This window comes from Nyctereutes procyonoides, unplaced genomic scaffold, assembly GCF_905146905.1.
Source record: "Nyctereutes procyonoides isolate TBG_1078 unplaced genomic scaffold, NYPRO_anot_genome, whole genome shotgun sequence".
NCBI lineage: Eukaryota > Metazoa > Chordata > Mammalia > Carnivora > Canidae > Nyctereutes > Nyctereutes procyonoides.
The window spans coordinates 21,810,246-21,825,545 of NW_026575043.1; the positions used below are offsets into that span (position 1 = coordinate 21,810,246).

The 15,300-nt window shown below is 46.0% G+C and overlaps 1 pseudogene; it reads left to right on the forward strand.

The window, feature by feature from the left end:
• Window positions 1-653: 653 nt before the first annotated feature.
• LOC129508371 (CCAAT/enhancer-binding protein gamma-like) lies at window positions 654-1,301 on the forward strand (annotated as a pseudogene).
• The last annotated feature ends 13,999 nt before the right edge of the window (window positions 1,302-15,300 follow it).

The window sequence follows — 15,300 nt, forward strand, 5'->3', positions numbered from 1 at the left end:
CTCTGGTATTCACTATTCTTTCCCTTTGTGACAGGTTAGCTTAAAAATATTATTTAAAAGTTCTGTGATGTAAACTTCTAAGGAGTGGTTACTATATGCATATACACTTATTGAGCAGGCAGGCATGGTGGAGATGTCAAAGACATAATATAAAAGATGGTTATTGGGACGCCTGAGTGGCTTGGTGGATTGAGTGTCTAACTTCAGTTCAGGTCATGATCTCAGGGTTCAAGCCCCCCATTGGGGAGCCTGTTTCTCCCTCACTCCTCACCCCTGCTTGCTCCTTCTCAAATAAATACAATCTTTAAAAAAAGAAAAAAAGATGACTAGTGTCCTTAGGTAGTGTACAACCTTGGAGAAATAAGACTTAGAGAAATGGGAATGTAAATCACACACAAAAAATGTAAGTAATAATTAAAACCCATGATTCCCAGGCATTTTTAAGAACTCGATAAACTAATTCTGAAATCCATTGGGGAACTGAAGCTCCTCTTTGCTCACTCATGGGGCAACTCCTAGTGGAGGCTGCCTACAGGCAGGTAGGCTGGAGGTGCAGGTACAGGATAAAATTTCTTGGCAACTTAACATGGAAACCATTTGCTCGCCTTGCCTTCATTTCTACCTGTCCTGGGTCAGCAAGAGAGAGTGCCCCAATGAGCAAGAAAGCACAGCGAGACGGTACCGTGGGAATATGTATTATTCATACTCAGGCTCCTGCCAGCGGCTTACAGCAGGTTGCCAACTGGGTGCTGCTGGCCTTGGGGGTGGAGGCACATCCACGCTTCCAAGCAAGCAAAGCAAAAAGTTTGGATTGCAAACTCTGGATTGCCCATGGATCACAACAGTGATGAGCATCATCAAGGTAGGGAGAGGAATGATATGGCTGTGAAAAAAGAGTCAGTTGAAAAGCAAGCAGAAGGCACAGGGTGCATTGAAAAAATGAATCAGCTCAAAGAAGAGAATGAATGGTTGGAAGCAAAAATTAAACTGCTGACTAAGGAATTAAGTGTACTGAAAGATTTTTTTCCTTTTTAAAAAAGATTTTATTTATTTTCATGAGAGACACAGAGAGAGACAGAGGCACAGGCAGAGGGAGAAGCAGGCTCCATGCAAGGAGCCCGATGTGGGACTCGATCCCAGGACCTTGGGATTACGTCCTGAGCCAAAGGCAGATGCTCAACCACTGAGCCACCCAGGTGCCCCTGAAAGATTTGTTTCTTGAGCATGCACACAACCTTGCAGATAAGGTGCAATCCACTAGCACTGAAAACACAACAACCTCTGATAATGCAAGACAGTAGACCTCACTCCTTTCAAACCTCACAACTTTGGTATGAATATTAAATATGTGACTACCTACCTGCACGCCTCGTATCAATAGCTGAATACTGTCCTGTTCCATTACTCAAAGATCCATTGAAGGTTGTTTTCTAGGATCAGCTCTGAAGAGCTGTTAATCACATGTTAGCCATGTGATTTAAGATCCAGTTTTAAATGACAGGGATTTTTTTTTTTTGTGGGGATAAAACAAATTTCTAAGATACATGAAAAAAAAAAAGTCTGGACCTTGATGTTCTTCATGGATCCTCACTTCCCAAGGAAAATAAAATAAGATAAAATAAAATAAAACGAAATAAGATAAAATAAAATAAAATGAAGTAAAATAATCAAGTTCATTACGAAGAAAAATGGATAAGAAGGAAAAATAAAGAAAAAGAAAAAATAAAAAAGCATAACAAGTAGTGATTGAGAAGAGGGAGTGCTTATACTATGTTACCCAGAAGAACTATAAAAACTTTGCCATTATAAAAAATCTGCAATAATTTAGGATTGAAAAAAGATAATAGAAACAGACCCAAGAATATGTGTGTGTGTATATGTAAGTATTCAATATATGATAAAATTAGCATTTTAAATTGCTGGAAAAAGATAATATTGAATATTGATAAATTCTTTGGAAATAATAAGGACAGATGCTTCATAGTATATATTAAAATAAATCCCAGACACACCAGACGTTAAATACAAAAATGAATAGAAAAAAATGCAGATGAATATTTATGTCATCTTTGGTGTAGGAAAGGTCTTTTAAAACAGCACGTTTAAAGGAAAAGATTATTAGATTTGGCTAATAAAAATCTTAAAATGCATTTTATATAGCAAAAAGCCTAGGCAATTTTAACCTATCATGATAGAAAGAGTAGATCAGTGGTTGCCTGGGGCCAGGCGTGGAGGTGGGGACTGTCTGGAAAGGTGACAATTATCAGGCTCCTGAGAACAAGAGAGCTGTCCCCAGTGGGCAAGTACACCTCCAGTCAGTCTGTCTACACCTCCTAATCTTCCATCGGCCAAATCAAGTCCCATGGACAAAACAGACTTGAGGATGGGAGAAACAGACTCCACATCTTGACAAGAGAAAAAGACTATGTGGGCAGGTTTTGCTCTCTGCCACATATTATTTAATACTAAACCTCAGAAACCATGTAAATGTTCAACAATAGGGACATGGTCAAATAAAATATCATCCAACCAAGCAATGGGCAACGTGCGGTATTATTATTTTTTTTTTGAAGGGGAGAGGGAGAGGGGCAGAGGTGGGAAGAGAATCTTAAGCAGGCTCTGTCCCAGCCCAGCCCCATCTCACAACCCTAAGATCACGAACTGAGCCAAAATCCAGAGTTGGAGCCTTACCCCAAGGAACCACCCAGGTGCCCCATAATGTATGGTATTATAGGAAAAATTTTGATATGGAAAGATCCCTTATGAAAGTACAAAACAAAATATGCTGCATAAAACCACTTCAATGAAAAAAAAAGCATTGAAAAAATGACTGGAGGGACAAAATTTTAAGTATTGTCACCCTATGTCTGAATAGAAGGGATATGGAGATATGTTTCCTTATCCTTTCCAGTTTTCTAGATTTTCTAATAGAGCACATGAAGTCGTAGAGTGTGGTAATTAAAGGATAGGTTGGTCTGGTCTCAGGGCGCAGCTCTGCCTCTTATTACCTGTAGGACCATCGATAAGTTACTGACACTCTTCAAGTTCCTTTATCTATGACACGGGGGCTACCATAATGCCTACCTTGCAAAGTTGTCATGACAATTAAATGAGATATTTCATACATGGGGCTTCACACATGGCCAGACACATAATAGCTCCCCAAGAAATGGCAGATAAGCAATTCATTGTTTTTATAATTAAAGAAAAGTAATAATAAATATTGGTTTTAAACTATAGCTTGAAAGACACAAATTTATAATAGCGTTTGCATTTCCTTAGTGCACTGATTGAGGAAATACCTGGCAAAGGGGGTCAGTAACTTTTAGAAATGTTTCCTGGTAGATTTGTATTTTTTTATTCCCATTAATACCAACATGAAAAATCGCAGTACATATAACATGTGAGAAATATTTACCAAATCCACAGATGAGGTGTGCTGTGCAAAGGGATTTGAAGCCCTGCCAATGATTTTTGTCTTGCAGGTTGGAAGCCAATTATTTGAGACAACAAAAGAAAAGATGCAACAAAGCAGAGCCTGGTCAATTGCCAATTAAAACGTCCAGGCGGTAAACGGATAACGCTGGTAGTCTAATATTTTTTAGACTCCCTAAGACTTTTCCTCCATTGCAAATGGCACCAGAAATCTTTATGAGTCCCCGAAATATGACAGGCCACACTTTGGTCTTCCTTTTGTCCTTCCTCGGTTCAGGCCCGCCGTCTTCAGGGGCTCCTAGGAAGCACAGACCTCGAAGGTCCATGCTCTCTGGGTGCTGTTTATTATTATTTTTTTAATCTCACATGGGACTTTGAGAGTTGATCACTACAGAGTCCACAGCAAATATCCCACCTTATTTTGTCCCCAGTATTCTTGCAAATGCCCTTTACTCCCCAAATCACATGAAAGGAAAACCAAACACCGTCGTGTGTGAGATGCATGTCCCTTTCAAAGCTCCGTTCAAAGAGAGTGTGTTGACAGCAGTGCCACCTCGGAAGCACCTGAGAAAGCAGGACTGGCCTTAGTGATAGGGACACTCAGCTGTGGAAGTGGGACCCCAGCCCCTCCTAACTTTCAGGTACCACCTCTGAGATTATTCCAGAAGTCTTCTTGCTGCGCCAAAACGTTACTCCCCTCTCTTTTCTCCAGATGAATCTGATAAAATTGTATTATTTTCCCTCGCGACCTTATCATGCTGACCAGAAGAGGCCACGCTTTTGTTTCCTTTCACAGAGGGCTGTCCCTCATTTCGATTGACTGAGCTACCTCTACCGGGACCTTCTGGAGCACCATGGAAACCGTCAACGCACTTCATGCAATCACTATCATGTCAGCTAAGCTGGGTAGGGGTTACCCTTTTCCTGATTTTGGTCATAGTCATTGAGGAAGTCGCTTCAGGAAAGGCTCCGCAGGACCCCAAGGTCCTCTTCTTAGCAGGAAACCCAACCTCGTGTCAAGACATGGGCAATAAGACCTGGAGTAATAAGACCGGCTTCACCTGATGCCTGGTTGCTTCATCCTGCTGGCTCCTGCCCCCACCAGATCGCCCTCTCATTGGCGTTACTCTGACCCCTGGGAAGCACATGCTGCCTTATTCCTTGTGCCTTGGTCTAGCACCTTCCCTCCGCGCTCACCCTCCGGAGTCCTAGGAACACAGGAAGAAGCATCCTATGGCAATCGCCCAGTTTCTGCAGGGAAATGCCTGTGTCTGTGCAGTCGGCGTGCCTTAGGCTTTGGCAATCCTTGGGTGTCGATGAGATCCTGCTGCACAGCCCCCAACACTCGGCTCTACACAGCTCCAGCCTGTCTTCCACAATCCTCCCCACCCCACATGTGTGCAAGGCTCCCAGAACGGCTTCCACGGATGCTTGAAGTAGCTCTGATGGGCACTCACGGCCGGCCCAGTAGGGAACTCCGTCGGGCCCCTGTAATGCCAACGATCACAGCCACTGGCTCCCTGACAGTCCTTGGAGATGTCGCTCCCACTGAACTGGAATTCAGGTCCACTGCCAGGGTAGAGCCAGGGACCCAGTTCTGCCCCCACCATGCAGCTGTTGGAGCCGACTGGGGGCTGTGGCCGATGCCACCATGACCACCCGCAAAACCTGCTGACCATGCTGGTGCTGCTGTCAGCTGTACCAGGGCTGGGTGGCCGAACTCCCACTGTCCCATAGAGCAGTGGCTTCTGTTTAGCTATCTGTCCCTACTGGCCTTACGGTACATCTTTATTAACGTACCCAGGTTCTGGATGGCCAAGGGAGACACTGACGTGTGCCATACAAAAATTCTCTGTGTCCCAGACTGTAAGTGCATGCTGCTACAACTCTGTAGGCTCAGATAAACCTGAAGCCATCTCCCTCCGGATACATCAGGGCATCAGGGTGGCCGGGTGAGGTCGGATTCCAGCATACAGGATGTACCATGACTAAAACCAACCCTCTTCCCTGATCTTCATGCTTTGGAGCTGTATAAGGTTCTAGACTCCCAGGGTCATCTTATGCAATCTGTATGTTATGCGTTGCACAAATCCAAAAAGAGATTAAAAAGTAAATGGTGCCCCTGAGAGATGTTCAGTGCACAACCTATACAACTGTTCACAGTGGTCTTAATGCCTTCCTAATGACACACTGAGCTCCCCCGGGCTCTGCTGTCCTCACTACCATATGGCCCAGTGCTCAGACCTACTTTTCAATCCTTGATCCTCAAGAGAGTCAGAGATCCACTTTCTTCCCACCCCTCCTCCACTTCCAGGGTACTAATTATCTTTTATAAAAATATGCAACAGCAAAGAGACGCTGCCAGAACCCCACTCACAAAGCATCTGAACCCCAACCAGTGTCCTTGCAAAGTAACCTCTTCCACTCCTAAGAGCCTCCTAGCTCTTCAGATGCTTAGTTAATTGTGAAGAGAGGAGTCCAGTAAATCTTGACAATGAGTAAGTGTTCCTCCTACCAGAATCCCTGCCAAGTAGCCTGGAACAGGAAATAGAGTCATCACTAGGGTCACAGCCCCCGTTTTCTCTTGACGTCAGCATTCTCTTCTGCTACTCCCTGGATAGAGACCATCTGTCGCAACTCCCTCCCCCGGCTGTGTCTCCTTTTGTCACTGCTCTAAGAACTGCGAGTGAGAATCTGAGAATAGCCGGGGGCCTCTTTCCTTCCCTGCGGCTCTACCCGGGCTTTGTGCCTCAGTGGCCCAGGCCATCTCTGGCCACCTTGGACTGTATGCCCACAAGGCAGGTGGCTTCCGTTAGGCTACCGCACCTTTGTTTGACCAGAGTCGTGGCTGGGCCGCCTTCAGAAATGGGAGACTCCAAAGGGTTAAGGACTCAGCAACCGCAGCTATTCCCAGCACAGTGCGTGGCGCCCGTGGAGAAGGGACTTGAAAGAATTTACGAGGCTGCTCAGACACACTGGCTGAAAATGCTGGAGAACAATTACATCTATATATAGAAGTGACCCGGGCCCACCCCTGGCCACAGGCTTTGATACCGTCCTTTGGGGCATTTTGAAGTACCAGGCTGCTTTCATCACTTAGTGCAGCTAAAATGTTAGAGCCGCTTTAAAAGAACCAGCCGGGTACCTCACTGCGATCTTGTCTGATTTCGGGGGAGCAACAATTAGATGATAACCCGGCCCCAGGTCCTTAAGGCGCAGGGGGGCACTTTCCAGGCTCGGCTCTTCCTCTCTGGGCTGTGGGATCCCACGAGTCACTTAACCCGTCAGGTCTCTGTTTGCTCACATCTAACATGAAAGGACTGGATTAGCAGAGGAGAGAAAACTGGCTTTGGGAGGCCGTCAGGCTGGGGTTTCACCCCAACTCCCATCACTCGCCTGCCAGTCAGATTGTTGGGTCCTGAGCTGGCTTCTCTCCAGCGGAGCAGGGAGGCTCACACCCCCGACTGGGAGAGGATTTCCCGGGGCAAGTGATGGGCCAGACGCAGCTGGGTGCTCAGGCTGCGCCAGCTCTCTCTTCGCTGTCTGAAGACTGTGTCCAGCTTTGCTAAAATCTGGATTTGGAGTTAAACAAACCAACCAACCTGGATTTAAGTCTCGTTGGTCTCCGTGTGTGCAAGTCTCTGAGCCTCAGTTTCCATATCTGTGTAGTGGTATCATCACCACTAGCATCAGATGGAACAGTGCATGTGGAACGTCTTGAAAACATTAAAGTTGTGCACGTCAGAGTAGGGGGTGCCTTCTCCAGGGTGTACCAGGCTGCAATCGTCCTTTGCCCCCACACCCCCTTCTCTGGGCCCCCCCGAGCAGCAGATTCGGGTGGGATATGACTTCTTACACTGTTCTCTCATAGGTTGTCACTTCTCAGCCTGCCTTCTCAGCGAGGCGTTCTAGAAACACTAGGCCAATCACCACCCATCCTAGGAGACTCCCCGTTGTCAGGTGAATAAGCTTCTAGGGTTTTTCCCTTACCTCGGGCGCCACAGTGATGAGGGTGGCAGCCAGCGTGGCTCCAACATAAACAGATGATCCTCCTGTAGGAATTCCAGCCGGTTGGGTACTCAGGCTTCTGCGTAATGAAGAACCTGGTTGAAAAACAGCACAATCTGCTCACTGACTTTCGGGGAAGGGGGGAGGGAAGGAAGGCATCGTTTCATTTCCCAGATTTCCCTCCCAGGCCTCTTAGAGCCTCATTACTCCCTACCACACGTGCTCCAGGATGAGAGCCACACACCTTGCATTCACCCTCACCTCTCTCCGCCCCGTCTCCCCCTCCCCGCCACGGAAATCCCGTGGATTTTCCTCAAGCCTCTCCCGTGACATCCAATACCCCTTTCAGACCTATGGCTCGGCAGCCAGGAGCTTGACACCCAGCACTCTGGGTACCTGGGTGCACATTCTTATAAATGGCTAATTTCAGGATAATAGACACAGCAGACAGATGACCAGGAAGGCATTTAATCAGATTGAGTAGACTTTAAAAATGGTTTTTCCCTGCTGGGATCTAGATGGAATATTGGGTGTTTATATTGAAGCAATAACATTTTACAGTTGTAACAGCCCCTGGTGAAAGTGTGCTATGAATTTTCTTAGAGGAGGCCAAAAAAAAAATCTACAAAATGACAATGTTCCCTGGATATTTATGAAAGTCTGTATGAATTATTCCATCCAGTCTTCACAGAAATGGTTTCTTGTCTCCACTAAAGAATGGCTCACACTTGCCAATGTACCTTTTTATTTTAGTTTTACTGGCAAGCAAAGAGAATGGCTGATGTACAGGGGACATGGCGACATGGGACACCCTCTCCCTGGGAGTTTCAGTTCGGGGGTGGTGGTGGTAAGGGCAAAGGGCTGCCTCAGCAACGGCTCCTCTTAAAAAGCTAAAGGCATTTCCCCTACAGAGAGTGATGCCACAGGAGGCCCCTGCTCCTGGGCCAGTCTGGGCACTTCAGTTTAAGAGCCATTCCACAAACCGGAGCATGGGTTGGGGGTGGGGCCAGACGAGGGCAGACAGTCTGGAACCTGCCTCAGTGGTAGGGACTGGGGTGGTCCCCTCAAAGGAAAGAAGTGTTGGGTCACCCAGCAGTCACCCAGAAACAGAGGCCCTGCTTGGAGTTCCTCTAAGTAAATGGTGGCCAGTGGGGGGTCATCCACAATGAAGCCCACTTGGGATAAAGAATCTCCAAAGGGGGAAGCTAGTTTGGTAGAGTTATAGGTTTGTGCTTCCGGAGGGGTCCTGCTTCAAAGGAGCTCTTCCCTGGGTTGATTCAGTGTCTCTCTCATTCTGGCAGCAGGAACGAGGATCTTTAGTCCCCCCCTCCCACTCCTGCTCCTCTTGGGCTTGTGGGATTCCTGGGAAGTTGGACAAGCTTGGTGCCAGCCACCTAGAGATACCCTCTCATTGGATACTCAGTGGGCAGGTCCCCCTGCCCTCACCAGAGGCCCTCCTAGCACCTGGCAGGGGGGGTCTGCAGCTTGAATCTGGGAATAGCAGGCAGTGTGGACGCTGCAATTGGGTGAAAGGTGAGCGATGCCCCGCACCCAGCTCACGTGACCCTTTGCTGATGCACATGGAGCTCTTGGCTGATGGGAATGATTGCTATTCACCCAGAAAGAGCTTTTATTCTTGCATCCTGGCTTTGAGGACATTTGCTCTCCTGTACAGCTCCTTGACCCCTTGCAGACCACAGCCCTGGGAACTCAGGCCTGAGATCTACCTCTAGGCCATAGGACCAGCCAAGCCAGACTTCAGCCCAAGGCCTAGTGTTTTCAAATACGCCCCCATAGAGCTCTGGGGTGCCCAGGAGGAGCCTCAAGGCCCAGAAAGGGGAGCGAGAGACTGACTGGGCTTCGGATCCAGCATCCCCTCTGCATCACCAGAGCTCCTCTGATGTGGGTCGTCTCTACAGCTGTGGCCAGGATTCCACGTGAGGTTTTGTTCAAGAGTAAAAAGGGGCCCCTTTGCTAAAGGAAATGACGAAAGCTTGAGAGACCCAGGGATTAAGAACATGGATAGCAGCTTGAATTCTGGCTCTCCTACCTATTAGCTGAGTGGCTGCTCTGTGCCTCAGTTTATTTGTCTATAAAATGGGGATGTTATCAGTCCCTTTCTCACAGGCTGTTGTGAGGGTTTGACGAGTTACTGCACACACACTGCTCTGAAAGCACCCAGCAAGCTCTGACTGAGGGCCAATTGTCACTGTCACCATTACTCCAGATGACGAGCCACCGTGGGGCTTTAAGGGGGGCAATCTTAAGATTAAATCTGTGTTTAAAAGTCTTTCTCTGACAGTATGTTGCAAAGTGGTCGCAGTCTTCTCCATGGAAAAGGGCTTGAGGCAGTAGCTACTGAAATGAAGGAGGGCTGAGAATGTTAAGGAGCCCTGGCAGGATCAAACGACTCGTTGGCTGTTGGGGAGCCTCAGGGGAGAAGGAGTTGGGGGGACACTCATCTTACCTCAGGTACTCAAGCTCTGGATGTTTAGGAAGAGAGGAGGGCTTATGGGACCATTGTGGCCATGAGATGCCGCAATTGCTGGTGCAGGTGGCCATCCGGGCTGGTGGATCCTGGGATCTGGAGCAGGACTGGGGTTGCACAGAGAGCTGTAGGGATTATCAGGTTGAAGTAATTGAGGTTGTGAGCGTGCAGGAGGTCAGCAAGGGGGGGGGGGAAGATGGAGGATGAGCAGGGATTGCCAAGGACTGAATCCAGCAGGACATTGAGAAGAGCTGCCGGTGAGTCAGAGGCAGGTCAGTACCTACGGAGCCCTCATCTGGTCCCCATAATTGGTTGGACACCTGCAGCTGCTGTCAGGGCTGGTGCCCCCCTTGAGCCAGGCAGGCCTGGGGACAAACACACAGGTGACCCTGACAGGCTCTCACTAGGGCATCACCTCAGGTGGTCTAAAGAGGACAGGAGCCTGGTCAGAGTGCACGGAAATGGGGTCTGTGTTCAGCCTCCACAGCAGCTGGTGTGAAATAGAATCACTCGCCACGAGCCATCTGCAGTGTATTCCCCGAACACAGCCAAAATAAAATCTGCAGGGAAGTTGGGAGGATGTTAAATTAAGTAGGTGGCAGACACTATTTGATGACGCTCCATCTAAGTGACAGCTTAGCATGCAGTAGAGGTGGGATGAGCAGGTGGCTGAGGGAGAACTCAGGGTGGGGGCTGACTTTCTACATCCAAGTGAACAGGAACATACCCAGATCAGCCCTGTGGCTGTAAACTCCCATTTCTGGGAGCCCATGGCCCCAAATCTGGTGCTGGGGATGCAGTGGGCGTGTAGCAAATGTTCACAGAACTGGACTGAATAGACACTGCAGGCAACATTCAAATTCCTCTTGCTTCAGTTCCCCTAGACCTGTCATGTGGAAGGGACTTTTTTTTTTTTTTTTTTTTTGCCTGAGGTATGTGAGTGAACGGTGCCTCAATCCTCTGCATTATTCTCTTAGCTAGTGCCATACTTTGGATTTGCTTTTTAGCCTAGAGAAGAGTTCGTTGGAGGAAAATCTCTGAAAGTGCAGCATTGGGGCTCATCAGAGCCATTGTCAAGATCCATTTCCCTGGAGAGGATGAGGAAGAAAGGCCAGATAAACGTTACATTTCTCAAGCTCAAGTGTTTGGGGGAGGAGTGATTGGTTCCTGGGTTCCTGGAAGCAGACATTGGGCTCAAATGTATTCACAGGCCATGTTGCTATCAATGGTGTCCCTTGGCACCATTTTCTCAATGGAAAAACAGCCCATAGTTGACTATTCACATGGCCTATCATCCTAAAGCCCAGTGTTCCTCCATTTTCTGCCTGCTTTCAGAAGGAAAGACAATCAGGAGTGGATTTCTCAATACTTCAGCACCACCATTAATGGTTCATCCATACAGGAAAATTTTGTTTTAGAAAATCTGCAATTAAGAGTTAAAAATAGAGCTGCCCTACGACCCAGCAATTGCACTGCTGGGGATTTACTCCAAAGATACAGATGCAGTGAAACGCCGGGACACCTGCACCCCGAGGTTTATAGCAGCAATGTCCATGATAGCCAAACTGTGGAAGGAGCCTCGGTGTCCATCGACAGATGATGGATAAAGAAGCTGTGGTCTATGTATACAATGGAATATTCTTCAGCCATCAGAAACGACAGATACCCACCATTTGCTTCTACGTGGATGGACCTGGAGGGTATTATGCTAAGTGAAATAAGTCAATCGGAGAAGGACAAACATTATATGGTCTCATTCATTTGGGGAATATAAAAAATAGTGAAAGGGAATAAAGGGGAAAGGAGAAAAAAAATGAATGGGAAATATCAGAAAGGGAGACAGAACATGAGAGACTCCTAACTCTGGGAAACAAACTAGGGGTGGTGGAAAGGGAGGTGGGCGGGGGGTGGGGGTGATTGGGTGATGGGCACTGAGGGGGGCACTTGATGGATTGAGCACTGGGTGTTATTCTATATGTTGGCAAATTGAACACCAATAAAAAATAAATTTATTAAAAAAAAAAGAAAATCTGCAATTGCATGTTGGAGGCAAGGAATATAGTAAATCCATGGGTTCATCCATTCCTTCCACCATTCATTTGCTCATTCAGTAATCCAAAATGCTAGTGAACAGCTGGTATACCACAGTCATCAGAAATAGAAATGAAGGAGGTAAAGCATCTGAAAGAACTGGGGAGCCGCAGGGTAAAATATGTACACGTATTTGTAGTACAATGTAGTTAAGAATAGGGCCTGGGTACTGTGTAAGTATCAGTAGAATGTAAGCTCCACGAAGATGGGATCTCAGTGTCTATCTCATCCACTAAAGACTACAGCAGACCGGTACTTGGTGTGTTTTGCCACAGGATCCTACTATCGAATCCTTCTGTTGCTAAGATATTCACATATTTGATTTTAAGCTTTTAGCATTTTGTAATTATTTAAATATATATTGATGCAGTAATCCAGATTAAATAACTTTGGGGCTTTTCATGGCTGGGGGAGTGGGGATGAGGCAGATCGGTGAGGAAGAGTATTGCTATAATAATTCTGAAAGTTTCAGAATGAGTAGAGACTATTTACTACTTAGACCTGGAAAGGAGAAGGAGGATTATATTTAAAAAAAAATCAGTAGCAATTAAAACGTAATGAATTACATAAGAATATATAATTTGTATTCTTTTCAAATCACTCCATTGTGTAGCTATATCTACATAATATAATTAAACAATATTTAGTACTAATTTATGATGTTGCTTTTTAAAAAGAAATGCCCTCTCCTATGTTAGCAAAAGCACAATTGTGCCAAAGTAGAATTGTCATTACAATACTAATGATTTGTGAGTAGTTACTGGGCACCAAACTCTACTGTGACACACTCATTTCATTTTCCCAACAACTCTTTGAGACCTGCACTATTATGATCCCCACTATTAAAACAAGTCACACTGATCATAAGTGGGAGATCCAAGAAATCAAGCCCAGTTTAGTGCCTGAGCCAAACTCATCATGACTGCTCTCTACTGAAGATATTTAAAGTATTTTAAAAGTATTTACCTTGTGGAAGAAATGCCTTGCATGGGTCAGGGTTGTATCTTCCAACATTTGAAGGGTCATTTTAAAAGACATCATCTTCCCACCATTTTACTTTTATGGTTAAAGTTTTTGTTTTTTGAGATCTACTTCATTCTCATTATGTGCAATCCTGGTGGTACTGTTAATCAAAATGCCCTCTGTTCCCCAAACCAAAGGGTGACATTCAAGCTGAACTGGCTACCTTGGTCCTCTCTGGGCAACTCCCATAGGTGAACAGAATGAGTCACCCGGAGAGGGAACATGGTTATATCTGACCCATGGGGCCTGAGGAGCTGTCCAGTGGTTTTGAGTATTGAGATCCTCAGAGAGCCGACTTTTAGTCACTCAACTCTATGAGCTAATGCAGCTTGCATTTAGAGCTGGTTAACTGAGTTGGTTACTGCTGGAGGTAATCCAGGAATGCGAACTTCTTTCTCCTTGGGAAGAGGAGGTGTCAAACTTTTCCATACGGTTCCACCAGGACCAACTAGAAGCAATGATCTATGCATTGCTGAAGGTTGCTTTTGATTCAGAATTGGGGGGCAAGGCTAACAATGGAAGAAGTAGCCTTGAGACGGAAATCCTGTCACTGGAGAAGTTCTACCAGAAATTGGTGTAGCAGAAGGGAATTCCCCCTTGGGTGGGAGTTTGGACTAAAAGACCTCAACACTCTTTTTTTAGAAATGAGGGTCTATAATTCTCTTTGTGTTTTCTCAATCCTCACTATACCTGAGAATGATCTAAGTACAACTTCCCTTACCCTCCCCATGTCTTCACAGAAGCACCTTTCATCCATCAACATACAGTGACATGATATTTATTGATTTACCTTTATCAGGCACTATTTTAAGTGCTTTGTATCTTCTAACTACTTCAACATACATAACCACCTATGTGATTTGTATTACTATTGTTCTCATTAAATGGGGAGACTAAGACACGAGAAGTTAAGTAAGTACCTAAGGCTACAGAACTAGTAAGTAACAAAGTAAATATTAAAACTTGGGCAGTGTCATACCCTTGACCTTTAAGCGGTGGAGCAGATGCTGCAATGGTAAGGCTGTGTTATTTCCAGGCATAACTTAACAAAGATAATACTCAGACCCACTTCATCCACGACAACATTAGAATCCTTACGTCTTCAGGATGGGCATCACACATGATTAATAATTAATCATTAGTACAAATTGATGGTCCTTGCCTAAAGTTGAGGAGTGGGAGGTGAGATTGGGGCTGTGGTGGGCTGGAGCTGATTGTGCACACATCTTCTCAATTCTGTGTCCAGTGACTTCATGGAGAGAATATTTACACCAAGAAAATTGGCAAATGCTATAAATAGTTGTGCAATGGAAAAAGATATTTTTCTTAAAAATATAGACAGAATAGCTGCGTCATGTATTGATCTGACCTTCAGCTATCCAAGGTAAAAGGCTTCCTTTCACACCTCCTCCTTGAGGCATTCCCCCCTTTCCTATCCTCTGGACAGTCACTCCTCCTGTCAGGCGGCTGGTGGCTCACTGCCCAGTTAAGGCACATGGACAGTGCCCTGCACCCAGCTTATCTCAGCAAACCTTGGAGGAGGCTCTCTCTAGAGATGGATCTTTTTATAGCCACAAAGAGCCATGTGGTGAAATGGGGTTTGCTGCTGAGCTGTGACTCAGGAGCTTTGGGTTCAATTCTGGAACTCCTGATAATGTGTTGAGTGACCTTAGGTGAGCCAAAGACCCACTGTGGGTCAGTTTCCTACTTAGCAGAGTAGAAGCATCAACACTCACTATTCCAGAGTGCTTAGAGAATAAAATGTGCTCCATGGAGCAGTCTACTTGTGTAAAATATTTAAAGGGTTATTTTACCGTAAAATCCAACTGAGCCCGGTGACGAGGCTCCAGCAGATAGGGTCTGGAGGTCACTTGTTGGTCTATGTCTTGAAAGGGGAGAAGTGGGGGTGAGACACACAGGAAGGGATAGGAACAAGGAAGGATCCATAAGGAAGAGGATGCTTTAAGAGACTGATAACACAGATGCCTAGAATATGGACTGATGGAGGTCATTCTGACTCCTGAATTGCATTATGATGAATTAGTTTCCCTGGACTCCCAGACCAGAGAAAGTGACCTTCTTGCTCCAGACAGCTAATGCACAGATGCACCCAAAGATTACAATAAGCCTCAATGAGCCTATTTGTGCCCATATCCATTCCCACCTTCCCCTTCTCAGCTGTGTGCAGAGAGAACTGCAACCCCCAGCACCCAGGTAGGTGCATCAATGAGAACAAGCAAGAAATTAGAAGGTGA